Source organism: Pan paniscus, chromosome 6 (assembly GCF_029289425.2).
Source record: "Pan paniscus chromosome 6, NHGRI_mPanPan1-v2.0_pri, whole genome shotgun sequence".
NCBI classification, from domain to species: domain Eukaryota; kingdom Metazoa; phylum Chordata; class Mammalia; order Primates; family Hominidae; genus Pan; species Pan paniscus.
Genome location: NC_073255.2, coordinates 173142196 through 173160186, shown reverse-complemented (window position 1 = coordinate 173160186; position 17991 = coordinate 173142196). Strand labels below are relative to the sequence as shown.

The 17991-nt window shown below is 36.8% G+C and overlaps 1 long non-coding RNA gene across 1 annotated transcript in view; it reads right to left on the bottom strand.

Moving 5' to 3' along the window:
- The window catches only part of LOC134730826 (uncharacterized), a 344272-nt gene that overhangs the window by 101345 nt on the left and 224936 nt on the right, over positions 1 to 17991 (bottom strand). The window contains exon 3 of the long non-coding RNA XR_010112806.1: positions 3310 to 3425. This is a non-coding gene — a long non-coding RNA (uncharacterized LOC134730826). The remainder of the gene's footprint in view (positions 1 to 3309; positions 3426 to 17991) is intronic.

Here is a 17991-nt window from a genome sequence, read left to right as displayed (position 1 = left end):
TGGACTAGCATATTATTACATTATGTTCCCAACGGGAAAGAATCAATAGCTTATTGGGTACCTGAGTACTACAGAGCTGATTGAAATACATTTTCTCAAGAACAAACCTCTTCAAACTCAAAAGCCAATGTCATTTTTGCTAGCAGGCTATCCAGTCCCAAGCTGACTTATTCCTCTATTTTTTCTTATTATTCCTGTACTTTTTTTTCCTCTTGGCCCCAGGTTTATGAAGGGGTGAATCAAAGAATGACTGTTGATACAGAGCTTGCCTTGTGTAAACATTGGCTGCTTCGAGAGAGGCAAGTCAAAGGCCATCCAAAGAAGGAATCAAGGGGAGAAAACAATTAATTTATTTTTCAAGTACAGAAATACTGGGGGGTTCTTACAAAGGGGATTGTCCCATTTCTGTCGAATTTAAGTTTATTGGTGCACAGTGGAAGTCAAAAGGCCACACTCTTTTAAAAAGTGAGAAATATGGACCAATGAGAGGTTAAAGGCTACAAGAAAATAAGTGTTCACATTATAAACTCAGCTAATAACTCCAGGTCTGGAGATAATGGGCACAAACCCAGATGGACAACATCAACTTGCTCCCTTGTCTTGGGCATAATTTTTCCCTAAATGGGAGAAATATTTTTAAGGGCTATTAATGTAATTCAGTGGCTGAAATGAAGACAAGTAAATGAGGGATGTACTGGACTGTGTAACCAGAAGTCGGCAAAACAAAAATCATTTTTGTAACTTAGGTGGAGTTCCAACAAAACTGGGTGAGCTGTAATGTTCCCCCTCATAAAAGGGGTCACTTGCCCAAGTTCCCACAACTAACAAACTGAGAATTTAAACTAGCTGTTTAGTATCTATCTGTGTTTTGTTCTCAATATGAAAATAGCACAAATTCATTTTGGAGAAAGTACGAGGTAGAAAAAATATTCAAACTACTTAAAAATCATACTCCAACTCCTAGAGAAATTGTTAAAATGTTTGCATAATTTCTTGCATTTTCTACATATTGCTTTCCATACTTGATATCATTTTGTGTTCTTCTTTAACATTTTATCATAAACATTTCCATATATTTCACAACTCCATGTGAATATCATATTGAATGTCCGCAATTATATCAAATATACAATTTCTTACTTTACCTAGGCAGTTCCTTATGGCTGAGTACTTAGAAAGTCTCAATTTTTTTCACTAGTCTGAATTACCTTACAAAAACACTAGAAATCGAATTTCTGGCCCTACATATACGAGCATCTTTAAAACTCTTTACTCATCTTCCTGAATTACTTTCTCAAAAGGTTAAAACACTGCACTTTTGACCAGTCGTGGTGGCTCAAACGTGTAGTCCCAGCACTTTGGGGGGCCGAGGCGGGCAGATCACGAGGTCAGGAGATCAAGACCATCCTGGCTAATATGGTGAAACCCCATCTGTACTTAAAATGTAAAAATTTAGCTGGGTGTGGTGGTGGGCACCTGTAGTCCCAGCTACTCGGGAGGCTGAGGCAGGAGAATGGCATGAACCCAGGAGGTGGAGGTTGCAGTGAGTCGAGATTGCGCCAGTGCACTCCAGCCTGGGCAACAGAGCAAGACTCCGTCTCAAAAGAAAAAAAAAAAAAATTGCACTTTTCCGCTGTCTCTGGAGCACCCACTTCATGACACTTGCCAACACTGGGTATTCCCTTTTAAAACAGCTTTTTATATTTAATTAATATAATTAAAATCTTATTTTTGTTTGTAAGCTTTGGTCATGTAATAAGCCAAATATTTTCCCAATGGTTATGACTTATTTGCATTATCTCTTTGGTGAAGTAAGCATGCATGATCTTTGCTCATTTATCTATTGGAGTCTCAGGGTTTTTCTCATTGATTTTTAAGACCATGTCTGTCATGTTTGGTGCTGGAACTCTGGCACTGAATGTGACAAAATAAAAATTCATTTAATTACTTCTTTATAAATTAATATTAAGCATTTTAATGTTTGTTATAATTATTTTTCTTTACCGTCTTTTAGTTTAACGCATACAGTTTAAACCCTTGAAATTTGTTGAATCTCTGTCCTTTCTTTAGCAAATTCTTCCATTTGATTGAAGTATAGGAGGTCTTACCTAACGTATAACTCAGATAAACAAACACTCAGAGCTTCCTTTTAGGCATTTCATGGCTTAATATTTATAAGTGCATAATTATCTGGAATTTGTTTTAATATGGGATACAGTTATAGGCAACATGTTTATTTAAAAATGACCTAAACCCACTTGTTAAATAACCTTTCTCTTCCCCAAAGATTTTTTAGTAAATCGTTTTCACATATTTAGTTTATATATGTACTAAAACACCCTTTCAGTATTTTTCTGTTTCTTTGAGCTTTCTGAAGATGCTTATGTTTGTATCATATTGAATAATATAACTTTATACTATTTTAATACCTTGCAGCAATAATTTACCTCCTTACCTTTTTCATACTGAATAATGATATATTTTTGTCTATATATTTTTCCACATAATTCCATTTATATTCTCATCTATATATTATATATAATTTTAAAAATATATTTTAAAAATAAATATTTTAAATTTGATTAGAGGAATTTGTACACACATTATTAAAAAAAAGAAAGATGAGAACAAGGAAAACAGGAGAACCCTAATGAAATGCAATCCTCTCTCAATTCACCTTTCTCACTCCTATTCTCCGTTCAAGACTCTAAATAATATGTTTATGCAAATATATTTTAAAATTTATCCATTTCAAACATTATCTGCTTCAACTAAACAAGACAGGATTCAACTGCACAACACTAAAAATCCTTCTTCTATTCCTTCTACTAGAGTTAAATCACTATTACAATATATATCTCTGTTACCTTTGTAACTTTAAATCACATATTTTAATATTTATTTTTTGATTGAACAACTAGAGATTTTCTCTGGATTTCTAGCTTTATACAGCACATGGTTTAGAGTTCCTATCTATTTCATCACCTGTCTTCCCTCTCTCTACGACTTGATTTTTTTCATCTGAACATTTATGTTATATTGCATAGTCTGACACCATTTATGTTCTTGTTCTGCAATCACAGTTGTATAAACCTTCACTAACTTACACTATGATTCCAGAAGACTCAGTAACTACAACCGTTCCAGTAGTTCTTCCGGTTCACCCAATAAAAAGACAAATGGAATGTTTTACCTTAAAGCTTTAAGATAATGTAGCGTGTCCTCTCTCACTAGACAACGTGGCCCCCAACAAGAGCTTCTTCTGTGTACCCTGTATTTACAGAGTCCTAGTGGACTGCTGACTCTTACCTATAAATTCTAAAGAGGAAGAAATGAGGTGCTGGTCACTTTGATGAAAGAGCAAATTCGAGTTGACTGTGCTGGGATTGGTCAGCATTTTCAATTTGTTGGGATGTGAGTACATCCTGCAGAAAAGAAGAGAAAAAAGATAGAGAATGAATCAGGTATTGTTTAATGAAAAGGGGTTAAGAAAGAATCAAGCAACTAACAGAAATAGAGATGCATTTGTCATCTCCAGAGAGTTTCAACTGAGGGATCCCCAGTGATGGGAGTCTCTGAAGAACCCGTGTAAAAGCTTCCCACCAGAAAAAAAAAAGTGAGCTTTCATCACCTGCAAGTCTAGAAAGCATAGGAGCTACATCACAACCACACCAGAGGGAACTTTCCTGCCCCTTCCCTCTTCTCTCTCCCACTATTCTGATCTTTGAGAAGTAGAAACCAGCCATCAAGATAAGGGAGAAGAGAAAAAAGAGAAATTTTAACATTAAAGCAAAATTGAAATTTTGAATATTATATGAGATTAGACCTTGAAATACTGAGTCCATGTCTTACGAGTTACAATGACAGAAAAACTCTATTCCAAGAAAGTGACCACAAACTGCCACACTTTTCATCCAGGAAGGGAAATAACTCTAAAGAGTAATTTCAATGGAAAGAGAAAGAGGGGAAAAGATTGCTTCATGATCACTTGCTATCAGCTGTGCTTGTTGAAAACAATGTCTGTATAAGGTTAAAGACAGGAATGGGAGAGTAAAGGCCATCTCAAGCCAATTTCAGCCAATTCAAGAAAATAACATTTCAGCCAATTTCAGCCAATTCGAGCCTGAGAACTCTGTGTTTCTCATTTTGAAATTTATCATATCTTAGTATCTGCATTATTTCAAGTGTATATGTAGGACCCTATATGAGAAATAAATGTAATTTTAAAAGGTTGTATGTAAATATATTTTAAGTAAATAATAATGTCTTCCTCTAGTTTCATTAAATTTACTTTAGCTTCATTTCTGATATTTTTCAGATGACCAAGGATTTCAAGTTTCTATATCCTTTGAGCAAATGTTGGTTCATATAAAAGCCATTACTGGAAATTTACCAGAGAAGCAAATAATATGGTAATTCACTGTGTTTTTGTTTTGGCCCAAATATTTAGTTCTATATATTTCTTTCACAATCTTTTATAATGGAATTCTATACATGGACTTTTTAAATCCACATATAATTATTCACGTCCACTATTTCTCTCAATCAATAGTGTCTACAGGAAAGCATATTATATGGTGTGCCCAAGACTTGTTAAGTATTGCTAGAGAATATATGACCATTTGTTGGCTGGAAACACAAGCAGTCACCTTGGCAGTAAAATGACAATCAAAAATACCATTTTCCTTTTAAGTTTCTATAGTTTATAGACTCATTATCCTCTGGCCTCTGATCATCTCTTTCTAGCCTTCCTTTAACAGTTTGCTTATTACTTTCTGCTTCTCAAAAGGGATCTAAGGCACCTTAAAATAAAATTCATGTATATAACAAAGTTCTGGAAAAAATAACATATCAAAGATATAAGAAGAGCAAAAGAAAGCAAAATGCTAAGAATGAGGTTTGATATAATTATTGTGATTGCCTATTCAATTTTGCTCTACATTTCCTCAGAGGCAAGAAAATGAGTATGTTGAATATTTCAAGTTATTTGTTTGAAGAAATCAAACCAATTTTAAGAGAGAAAAAGAAATAGATACAGAAAGTCAGAAGGAGAGCTAGAGAGAAAAATGGGCACATACACTTCTCCCTTGGTTATAAATTCAAAATAGATTTATCAAATGACACTGTATACACAGAATGATGGACAGTTTGTCTTTGACCAAAATTATCTACCAGATACAAACAAAACCAAAGATATAACATTTAAATTTAATTTTGTGAAGGTGATTGTTCAGAAGATAACTTAGTGTAAAACAACTATGTAACTTTCTAGTGCTCTTTCCAACTCAAGATAGAGGTGATTACCCAGAGAGCTGAGTGGATACCATGTTTCACAGACTGTTTTACCTACAGGGCACTGCTCTCAGTAGGGTTTTAAGCAGAAGTTGGTTAGCACACAGTTTGAAGTCAAGTGCTTCAGCAAGAGTCTAGGGGTGCATCATTACTTGTTTCAGCAGAGCCATATGTTCAATACCACATTGGTAAGTGGCGATGCTAATGCAGACAGTCTAAAGACCATTTCAATTCACCGTATTCATAAATGGAAGGCCTGCAATCTCCTATGTGTCTCCAAAAATCTGTTGATTTCCTTCTAAGCTTTAAGTCAATAAAGGTGCATTAGTCTGACAACAAGGACATATGTTTCCAACACCGTCTTGTGAAAAAGCTCGTAACTTCAAGTCCCCCATGATAAAAAGCCTTTTCTCCAGAAGTAAGTTTATTTCTATTCAAACTTTAGAAGCATAAACATAAATTAGAAATATTTTGGGGGCATGCTTTACTTTCTCTAAGTTTAAAAAAGGAAAAAAAGCTCTTTGCTATTTCACCATTTCAAAGCTTTTAAGTCAAACCCCCAATGCAACCTGCTTTATTTTAAAAAAAAAAGTTCATTTGTTTTAAAGCATTGTGGTCATGCTAATGTATTTTCAAAATCAATTAAACCTTATCTAAACATCTCAAGAGGGAGGAAGCTTTACTCTATTTTCATCTAAACCACAGACACAAAGCCCTTAGTAAATGCATTTTCATGCTGTGCTGGGAATATGTTACATCCAAGTAAACTGCTTAAATGTCATCCAGCAAAGTGCAAATCCAGCTTATAGTCTGGAGGAATGAATGTTTGAAAGTCTAATACACTCAGATTAATGGTGGGCTGTAGTTATATGCAATGATGTTATCATGCCAAGAGACGACACTAGCCAGATAGACTTACAGAATAACTTGGAAACCTTGACTGCAAAGTTTCTTGGCTAAAGATGAAACATGTGACCTGTTAGGACTGTCTTTAGTTAAAAAAATTAATCAAAGTCCAGAAAAGTATTTTACGTTATACTCTGAAACGGGGTCATAATCATGCTTTGACAGCTGAATAAAAGGCAGATAAAACCAAATTGTGTACTAACTTTATCTGATACACACCCAGCTGTCCAAATAGTCCCAGTAGGGATGGGAAAGTAAAAACACAAGCTCACCCAATAGGGTCATCCTAACATAGTGATGACAATTGGCTCAATTAAATCTTTCAAACATTTTCTTCTACTAAAGTCAAAATCTCCCCATTAGCAAAAAGTCATCTCCTCATAGCACATTTACTCTCTGAACATCTTTGACCTGACTGAAATATCTGAGTCATCTTTTGCAAGTCCCTCTCTCACCAAATGAATTCCCAAGCAGCAACAACGTCCCTATTGTATATAGTGCATTGTAATATATACTAAGGAAGAAAAAAAATAGTTGCAGGACGGATTTATGCACCAAATAACAATCTGGCTGAACAATTGAAAACTTCAGGAATGCCAGCATAAGCATGTGGAAAAAATAATGACTAAAATAAAATATACAAAATGTTGTTATAATGTAGAATTATATTTTCTTTATTTCCCAAAAAAATGGAAACATTCATTTTGTATAAAAGAGAATACTTTAAAGATTGTCTTACAATATAGTTGGAAGAATAAAAACAAAAATATACAAAACAAGAAAAGAAAGAAACACAAAAGTAGCATATCAACACGTGAGAATGAATATAATATAAAATCCATACAACACTATTAAGTAAGAAATAACCAAGGGCTGCAGTTTGTTCACAGTGGCTTCCTGAAGGAAGTGATTTTCTGGGCTATGGAAAACAAAGATGTCCTGCAACAGATCATGATAAATTGATAAGGATACCAGAAAAGCTGGAGCAGATGTAATATGAGTCCATAAGAATGCTGAGGCTGCAAGAAAGACTATTTCCTATACATTGCAAAAGTATATACCAAAAAAAATGCATTTTTTCAAAAGCAGTTGTAAGGGGCAGGAAAAGCTCTGTGCTAGAAATTAAATGACCTGGATTTTGTGCTAGTCCTGTCACTGTTGTGACTTCGAGTGTTTCACATAAATTCTGTCTTAATTTCCTCGTCTGAAAAACGACAATAATTACACATAGCCTCCCACCTTCCTTTGTTATTGTAAAGGTCAAACAATATGATGTTTCTGAATATGAAAATGTAAACTGATACTTGTATGGAAAGGATTTATATGAGGAACATGTTAATTGCAACTGTCAAAATGTCCACATGACCCAGTCCTCAGTTTTAGATGCTCCATACACTCTCCTGGTTTAGCCTCATTCAAACTCATGGCTTCAACCAGCACCTAAATCCTGATGGCTTCCAGATCAATATTTCTAACTCAGATTTAACTACTTACTAGATATTTCCATAAAATGATCCAAATGTACTTACAATCGACATGTCCAAAAATGAACTTACTCTCCTCTCTCCTGTAATCTACTCCATACCTGGTATAATCTATCTAAGTGAAATGCAAGGTCAGCATGACTCCAGTCCTGTGTCAAGTCCCACAGCAGCAGAGCCTGAGATGAATATTCATGTGCAGTGACAGAGCAAGAAAGTGCCCCCAGGAGAAATCTCTGATGGAGGAAGGGAAAGAGGAACGGGAAAAGGAAGAAGCCAAGCAACAGTGTGACCTCAGCAAAATTCTAGCCTCAGCTTTATCACACAGAGGAAGTCTGGAATGTACATTACCTCCCTTGACTCGTGCCACCCCAGAAAGAGAACCCTGGGCTTTGATATTCCTGTGCATACCATTCCTGGCAAAAACCACCTCAGGGTGGAGGGTAGGGGGAACTGATATGGTTTGTCTGTGTTCCCACCCAAATCTCATCTTGAATTGTAGCTCCCATAATCCCCACATGTTGTGGGAGGGACCTGGTGGGAGATAACTGAATCATGGGGGGCAGTTCCCCCCATAGTTCTCATGGTAGTGACTAAGTCTCACGAGATCTAATGGTTTTATAAGGGGTTTCACCTTTTGCTTGGCTCTCATTCTTTCTTGTCTGCTGCCATGTAAGACGTGACTTTCACTTTCTGCCATGATTGTGAGGCCTCCCCAGCCATGTGGAACTGTGAGTCCATTAAACCTCTTTTTAAAAAAATAAATTACCTAGTCTTAGGTATGTCTTTATCAGCAGCATGAGAACAGAATAATACAGGAATGTAAACTTCCAGGTACTTTCCAGGTCACTTTCCTCTGACCACATGAGGAAAGTGGTTCCAGGAGCTGTCAAGCATCTTCCAATGAGGCAAAAGAACACGGAACAAGCCAGAGAGCCCCCCCACCCCCTGCCACCCCACCACACACACACACACAGATCTGGGGAGATCTGAGTATAGTAGCCCCTGAATATCCAACCCAGATACCTATAAGGCATCTTGGAGTCATAGCTCTCATTCATCCCATGCATTTACCATACTGGTCATGAAGCCCTATAGCGTCTGTTGCTAAGTCCTATATAGATGCAGGATCTCTCTCAACTTGACTCTGACCAGTCCTTTGCTACACTTTGAACCCCTCATTGCTTCTAACTTGAACTTCTGGAAAAACTTGCTACCTTATCACTAAGCCTCCTCGCAAAGCCTCCCTTCATTTATCCTCTAAAAGACAGGCAAACTAATATTTCACAATCAATCAATCAATAAATTTAATGTGTCACTTCTCTATCTAAAATATTTAAGTATCTCCCCATAATTTTCAAGATGAAACCAAAACTCCTTAGCTTCGTACAGCCACCCAGTCATGTTTTAGCCTCTAACCATCTCTCCAGCTTAACCATTCTCAAAACTGTTTGGTCTCCAGATTACGTACACTCTAAAAGTTTACTAAGGACTCCAAAGAGCCTTGGATTATGTGGTTTTAGTATAACTTTTAATACTGAGTATATTAAAATTTAAAACAGAATAATATTGAAATATACCTATTAATTAATGTTATATTATATATTCATAGAAATAATATATTTCATGAAACACATCTATATTTTCCAAAACAAAACAATAATGAGAAGAATGGCATCATTTTACATTTTTTGCTAATTTCTTTAAGGACTGCCTTAATAGAAAGCAAACAGTGTTAACATAGATTCATTTCCTTTCAAGAGTCATACTGAACATATTGTCTTAGAATAAGGATTTTTTCTTAAAACTACAGTGAACATCATTGCTTGTAAATAAGTATACATATTTGTGTGTGTATGTGTGTGTATATGCATATATATAATCTACCATAATGCCTACAGAGTATTCCTTTGTATAAATCTACTATGGTTTATTTAATAAATGTTTTTGGACTTCTCAGCTTTTTCTAATGTTATACTATTAAAAACAAGTATACAAATAGAAAATAATTTACAAATGCATTTTTCTGCTTCTATCCATTTCTGTGATTAAGACAAATTTTTAAGAATCTCATTTCTGCTTAATCAAGAAATATGCATATTATTAAACTTTGTCACATTGCTAAATTGCCAACCAGAAATATTAGATCACCTATGCTTGCCTCCACAACAATGCTTATTTTTCTACATCATTACTAATACTAGGCATTAAAAGTCCTCTTATTCTTTGCCAATTTGGTAGATTAAAACATAGCATCTTATTAAGTGTGACTCTGATTATCAGCAAAAGTATAGGCATATACATAATTTCCCCAATTTGTGTTTTTTCCTTGTAATTTTTCATGCAATGCTTTTGCCAAATAGTTGTGTTTGCTTTTTTGTTTCTTTACCAACAAAATCTCTTCTCTCTCACTCTCTCTATATATATATCTCTCTCTCTCTCATTTATGGGTTTTGCCTTTGGAGTTAGGCTTAGAAATGGCCGGGCACAGTGGCTCACACCTGTAATCCCAACTCTTTGGGAGGCCGAGGTGGGAAGATCACTTGAGGTCTGGAGTTCAAGACCAGCCTGGCCAACATGGTGAAACCCCATCTCTACTAAAAATACAAAAAATTAGCTGGATGTGGGGGCACACGCCTGTAATCCCAGCTACTCAGGAGGCTGAGGCAGGAGAATTGCTTGAACACAGGAGGCAGAAGTTGCAGTGAGCCAAGATCACACCACTGCACTCCAGCCTGGGTGAAAAAGTGAGACTCCATCTAGAAAAAAAAAAAATTCTGAAGAAGGAATTACCTAACTTTAGGAATGATCAATCCATCATCAAGGGAGTTGTTTAAGGATATGCTGGATGATTTTCTGCTGTTATTTTGTTGAAGAAGTCTATATTTGACCTCTAAAATTGAATAATTATGTAAATAAAAAATTAAAGTAATTTATGAATTAATTAAGAGCAGAAACAAACAGAAGAATCAAAAACAGAAATGAGAGAGGGGCTTCAAGATGGCTGATGAGATGCACCTGGCAGTCCTCCTCCACAGAAAAAAACCAAGATATTAAGTGGATAATTACACTTTAAATGGATCAACTAGGAGGGAATACTGGAGCTCAATACAGAAGTGATAGGAACAACTAAGGCAATGAAGAAGAGACAAGCAAGGCAGCCTGCTTGGCTAGGATCAGCTGGGGAGAGCTCTCCCAATCAGGGAAACAGTAAATGAAAGACCCCCAGTGGCCCATATTCCCACATAGGCTCCTCCAGTACTAGTCATGGGAGAGCCCTTCCGTCCTTGCAGGCCCTGAGACTAACATAGAGATCTACCTGCAGACAGGTGCAGTGGCATTACTCCAGACAGTGAGCTCATGCTGGGTTCCGCACACACCGAGTCCCAAGCAGCTATGACATGGTGTCATTTTGAGGGCCCAGCTTCCACCAGACTGCATCCTTCCCTGGGGCCCCAAAGCCCCTTCATCTGCACATTCTTAAAGCCCCATTGACGTATCCTGCACATAACCACCACCACAGCTGGCTGTTACTGCCAGGGCTGAAACACAAGCCATTGGCAGTAACACTGATGCCCCCAGCAGCAAAGCTGCTGAGCGTTTTCATGTGCCTGAAGGACAGACTCCCCCACCTCCAGCTGCCACCACTGCTGGCTGCTGCCACTGGGGCCAAAGCACAGGCCACTGGCAGTAACCCTGCCCATCCCAGTAACAGGCTGCCATGCACTTTCACACATCCTGAGGTCAGGCTTCCCTGCCTGCAGCCACAGCTTGGGATCAACGTGCATGCTCCCCAGCCACCTACCTACATTCACTGCCAATGAAAGCACCCCCACCCTCCCTATCAGCAAGGTGCAAAACAGCCACTACTGATTCGACTCAAGCACTTTGCTGTGGGCCTGGGGATTACCCAACCCCTGGCCACCAGAGCCAATGTCCATAGACGCTACTAGGGAGCTTAAGGTCAAGGTCACCCAGCATAGCTCTGCAGCCCTCCTCAGTGTCTGAGCATGGTGTTTGAGGGCTTGAGGACCACCAAGTCCTGTCACCCACCGTTAGCACCCATGCACTCATCCCAGGGACCTGAGGATGGGCTCACCCTGTCTGCCACCACAACTACCTGCATGCATAACCTATAGGCCTGGGTTCTGGTCCATCCAGCGTATCACAACGACTGGCAACACCAGTGTGGACTGCTTGGAAGCCAGAAGGTTATCCCACCACTACTGCTGTATCCCACAGCTGGCCTGCTGCCCAGGGGCCTGTGGACCCACCCACCAGCCTGGTCATCTGCTGGTACTACTGGCATCCAAGAAAACTGCCCATAGGCCCAAGGATTGGCCTGCCTGGATCTGCTAACACTGGTGCCAGCATTGTCCACCTGGTGCCTAAGGATAGGCATACTCACCCGACCAATGCACTCACTAGGGCCTGAGGACTAGCCCAACTGGCATCTTTATCTCCAACAAAACTTTAGTATGGTTTCCACTAATAACTGCACCCTAAGCCACTGAGTAAATCACAGACATTATTGACACTAATTACAGTCAAATAAATTATACAGAGAATACACTACTGCACACACCCAGAATCAAAGCCAAAGTACCTTACACAACAAATACCATAGATTTAACTTCAAGAAAAAATCTTCTTCTATGAAAGCAAATCCAAAAAATTAGAACAAGTGACTGTTACACCAGATATGCAGATATCAATGTAAGGACACAAGAAACGTGAAAAAGTAAAGAAATATGATGCCTCCAATGGAACACAATGATTCTCCAGCAACAGATTCCAAAGAAATAGGAATTTATGAAACCCCAGCAAAAGAATTCAAAATAATGATATTCAAGAAGTTCAGTGAGATATAACAGAAGATAAACCAGTACAAACAAATCAGGAAAACCATATAGGATATGAATGAGAAATTTACAAAAGGTACAAATATCATAAAAAAAGAACCAAACATAATTCCTAGAATGGAAGAATTCATTGAATAAAATAAAAAATAAATATTTGACAACTTCAACAATAGACTAAATCAAGCAAAAAAAGAATTTCACAACTTCGAAGACAGGTTATTTCTGACTAAAATAACTCAGTCAGATAAAAGTAAAAAGAAAAAAGAATGAACAAAGCCCACATGACATATTGGGACACTATAAAGTGACCAAATATACAAATTTTCAGTGTCCCAGAAGACTAAGAAAAAACAAAAAGGAGGGAAAACCTAGTTAATAAAATAATAGCTGAAAACTTCCCAACTAGAAATAAATTTAGATATCCAGATACAGAAGCTCAGAGATCCTTAAAAAGATACCATTTTTAAAAAGGTCCCTGTAGTGCATAATAGTTAAACTGTTGAAAGTCAAAACAAAGAAAGAATTCTAAAACTAGCAAGAAAAAAGCATCTAGTCATTTTTAAGGGAAACTCCATCAAACTAGCAGTGTATTTCTCTGCAGAAACCTTACAGCCTAAGAGGATGAGAGGATGTATTTAAACTGCTGAAAGAAAAAAAAAAAATGACAGCCGAGAATACTACAACTAGCAAAGTTCCCTGCCATAAATGAAAGAGAAATAAAGTCTTTCCCCGACAAGCAAAAACTGACAGAATTAATCACCACTAGATTAGTCCTACAAGAAATGCTTAAGGGAGTCCTATACCTGAATTCAAAGGATTCAAATTCAAAAGGATGATATCTACTATCAAGAAAACACATTAAAGTATAAAACTCACTGATAAAGCAAATACACGAACGAGAAAGAGAAGGAACTTAAATGCTACCATTACAGAAAACCACCAAACCACAATGATAAACAATAACATAGAAAAAAAAGGACCAAAGAATATACACAATATTTGGCAAATAATTAACAAACTGACAGGAACAAAATCTCACATACTTATAGTAACCTTAAATGTAAACAGACTAAATTTTTCACTTAAAAGATACATACTGGTTGGATGGATTTAAAAATATGATCCAACTATATGATACCTACAATAAACTAATCCCATCTGTAAAGATACATATAGACTGAAAGTAAAGGGATGGAAAAAGATATTGCATGAAAACCTAGAGTGATAGGAATAGCTATATTTATATCAGATAAAACAGACTTTAAGTAATAAAGAGTAAAAAGAAACAAAATAGGTCATATAATAATAAAGGGACCAATTCAGTAAGAGGATATAATAATTCTAAATATATATTCATATAACACTGGAGCACAAGATATATAAAGGAAATATTACTAGATGTAAAGAGAGAAATAGACTCCAATAAAATAACAATGGTAGATTTCAATTCTCCACTCTCAACATCAGACAGATCATCTAGATAGCAAATGAACAAAGAAATATTGGATTTAAACTGGACTTTAGACCAAATGGACCTAACGGGCATTTACAGAACATTTCGTCAAACAGCTACCAAATACACATTCTTCTCATGGCACATGGAACACACTGAAGGACAGGCAATATACTAGAACACAAAACAAGTCTCAACAAATTTTTAAAAGATCAAAATTATACAAAGTATCTTCTCAGACCAAAGTGGAATCAAACTAGAAATAAGTGCCAACAGGAAATTTGGAAATTGTACAAATACAGGGAAATTAAACAACATGCTCCTGAATGACCATTGGGTCAAAAAAAAATTAAGACAGAAATCAAAAATTTGTTTTGTTTCTTGAAAAAAATGAAACTGAAACACAACACACCAAAACCTATTGGATATAGCAAAAGCAGTGCTAAGAGAGCTGTTTAAAGCAATATATGGCTACAGCAAGAGTGAATAGATTTCACATAAACAATCTAAAGATCTAAAGATTGTACCTCAAGGAACTTGAATAGCAAGAACAAACCAAACTTAAAATTAGTAGAAAACAAATAAAAATCAGAGCAGAACTAAAAGAAACAAAGACTTAAAAAAGCAATAAAAACAATCAACAAAACAAAAAGTTTGTTTTTTAAAAAGACAAACAAAACTCATGCTAAAAAATCTCAATAAACTACATATTGATGGAACATATCTCAAAATAATAAGAGCTATAATGACAAATCAATAGCCAATATCACACTGAATGAGCAAAAGCTGGAAGCATTCCCTTTGAAAATTGGCACAAGACAAGGATGCCTTCTCTCACCACTCCTATTCAATATAGTAGTGGAAGTTCTGGCCAGGGCAATCAGGCAAGAGAAAGAAATAAAGGGTATTCACATAGGAAGAGAGAGGAAGTCAAATTGTCCCTGTTAGCAGACAACATGATTGTATATTTAGAAAACCCCATCATCTCAGTCCCAAAACTCCTTAAGCTGATAAGCAACTTCAGCAAAGTCTCAGAATACAAAATCAATGTGCAGAAATCACTAGCATTCCTATACACCAACAATAGACAAGCAGAGAGCCAAATCATGAGTGAACTCCCATTCATAATTGCTACAAAGAGAATAAAATACCTAGAAATACAACTTACAAGGGACGTGAAGGAACTCTTGAAGGAGAACTACAAACCACTGCTCAAGGAAATGAGAGAGGACACAAACAAATGGAAAAACATTCCATCCTCATGGATAGGAAGAACAAATATCGTGAAAATGGCCATATTGCACAAAGTAATTTATAGATTCAATGCTATTCCCATCAAGCTATCATTGACTTTCTTCATAGAATTAGAAAAAAAGTACTTTAAATTTCATGTGGAACCAAAAAAGAGCCCATATAGCCAAGACAATCCTAAGCAAAAAGAACAAAGATGGAGGCATAATGCTACCTGACTTCGAACTATGCTACAAGGCTACAGTAAACAAAACAGCATGGTACTTGTACCAAAACAGATATATGAACAAATGGAACAGAATAGAGAAATCAGAAATAAAACCACACATCTACAACCATCTGATCTTCAACAAACCTGACAAAAACAAGCAACAGGGAAAGGGTTCCCTATTTTATAAACAGTGCTGGGAAAACTGGCTAGCCATATGCAGAAAACAGAAACTGGACCCCTTCCTTACACTTTACACAAAATAACTCAAGATGGATTGAAGACTTAAATGTAAAATCCAAAACCATAAAAACCCTAGAAGAAAACCTAGGCAATACCATTCAGGACATAGGCGTGGGCAAAGTCTTCATTACTAAAACACCAAAAGCAATTGAAACAAAAACTAAAATTGACAAATGGGATCTAATTAATCTAAAGAGTTCTGCACAGCAAAAGAAACTATCATCAGAGTGAACACAACCTACAGAAGGGAGAAAAATTTTGCAATCTATCCATCTGACAAAGGGCTAATATACAGAATCTACCAGGAACTTGAACAAATTTACAAGAAAAAAACAATCCCATCAAAAAGTGGGCAAAGGATATGAACAGACACTTCTCAAAAGAAGACATTTATGTGGCCAACAAACATGGAAAAAAGTTCATCATCACTGGTCATTAGAAAAATACAAATCAAAACCACAATGAGATACCATCTCATGCCAGTTAGAATGGTGATCATTAAAAATTCAGGAAACAACAGATGCTGGCAAGGATGTGGAGAAATAGGAACACTTTTACACTGTTGGTGGGACTGCAAATTAGTTCAACCTTTGTGGAAGGCAGTATGGCGATTCCTCAAGGATCTAGAACCAGAAATACCATTTGACCCAGCAATCCCATTATTGGGTATATACCCAAAGGATTATAAATCATTCTACTATAAAGACACATGCACACATATGTTTATTGCAGCATTATTTACAATAGCAAAGACTTGGAACCAACCCAAATGCCCATCAGTGATAGACTGGATAAAGAAAAGGTGGCGCATATACACCATGGAATACTATGCAGCCATAAAGAAGAATGAGTTAATGTCCTTTTCAGGGACATGGATTAAGCTGGAAACCATCATTCTCAGCAAACTAACACAGGAACAGAAAAGCAAACACTGCATGTTCTCACTCATAAGTGGAAGTTGAACAATGAGAACACATGGACACAGGGAGGGGAACATCACACACAGGGGCCTGTCGGGGGGTCATGGGCAAGAGGAGGGAGAGCATTAGGACAAATACCTAATGCATGCAGGGCCTAAAACCTAGATGAAGGGTTGATAGGTGCAGCAAAACACCATGGCACATGTATACCTATGTAACAAACCTGCGCATTCTGCACATGTATCCCAGAACTTAAAGTAAAATTTTTTTAAAAAGATAAACAAAACTGATAAACCACTAATCTAATCAAGAAAAACAGGGAGAATATAAAAATAAACAAAATTCAAAATGAAAAAGAAGACATTACAACTAATATCACACAAATAAAAATGATTATGAGGGGCCAGGCGCGGTGGCATATGCCTGTAATCCCAGCACTTTGGGAGGCCAGGGTGGGTGGATTGCCTGAGCTCAGGAGTTCGCAACCAGCCTGGGCAACATGGTGAAACCCTGTCTCTACTAAAACACAAAAAATTAGCCGGGCATGGAGGCATGTGCCTGTAGTCCCAGCTACTCGGGAAGCTGAGGCAGGAGAATGGCATGAACTCAGGAGGCAGATGTTGCAGTGAGCTGAGATCACACCACTGTACTCCAACCTGGGTGACAGAGCAAGATTCTGCCTCAAAAAAAAAAAAAAAAAAAAAAAAAAAAAAGATTATGAGGAACTACTGTAAACACCTGTATGTTAACAGCGTAGAAAACTTATAAAAAATTGATATATTTCTAGACACATACAACCTATCAAGATTGAATTAGGAAGAAATAGAAAATCCAAACAGACCCAAAACGAGTAACAAGATTGAATCCATAATAAGTAGTCTCCCAACCATGAAAAGCCCAGGATCTGTTAGTTTTATTGCCAAATTCTACCAAACATGTAAAGAAAAACTTACAGCAATTCTCTTCAAGTCATGTTTAAAAAAACAAAAAGAGGGAATTCTCCCTAACTTATTCTATGAGGCCAGGTTTACACTGATACCAAAACCAGGCTAGGACACAACAATAACAACAACAACAACAACAAAACTACAGCCAATATTCATGATGAGCATAGATTAAAAATTCTCAACAAAATACCAGCAAATTGAATCCAAAAGAACATCAAAAAGATAATACGACATGATCAAGTAGGATTTATCTCAGGGATGCAAGGATGTTTTAACACAATACATGTGATACACCACACCAAGAGAATGAAGGACAAAAACCATATGGTCATCTCAAAAGACACAGAAAAGGCATTTAATAAAATTCAGTGTCTTTTCAAGATGTAGTCTCAGCTATTTGGGAGGCTGAGGCAGGAGAATGGAGTGAA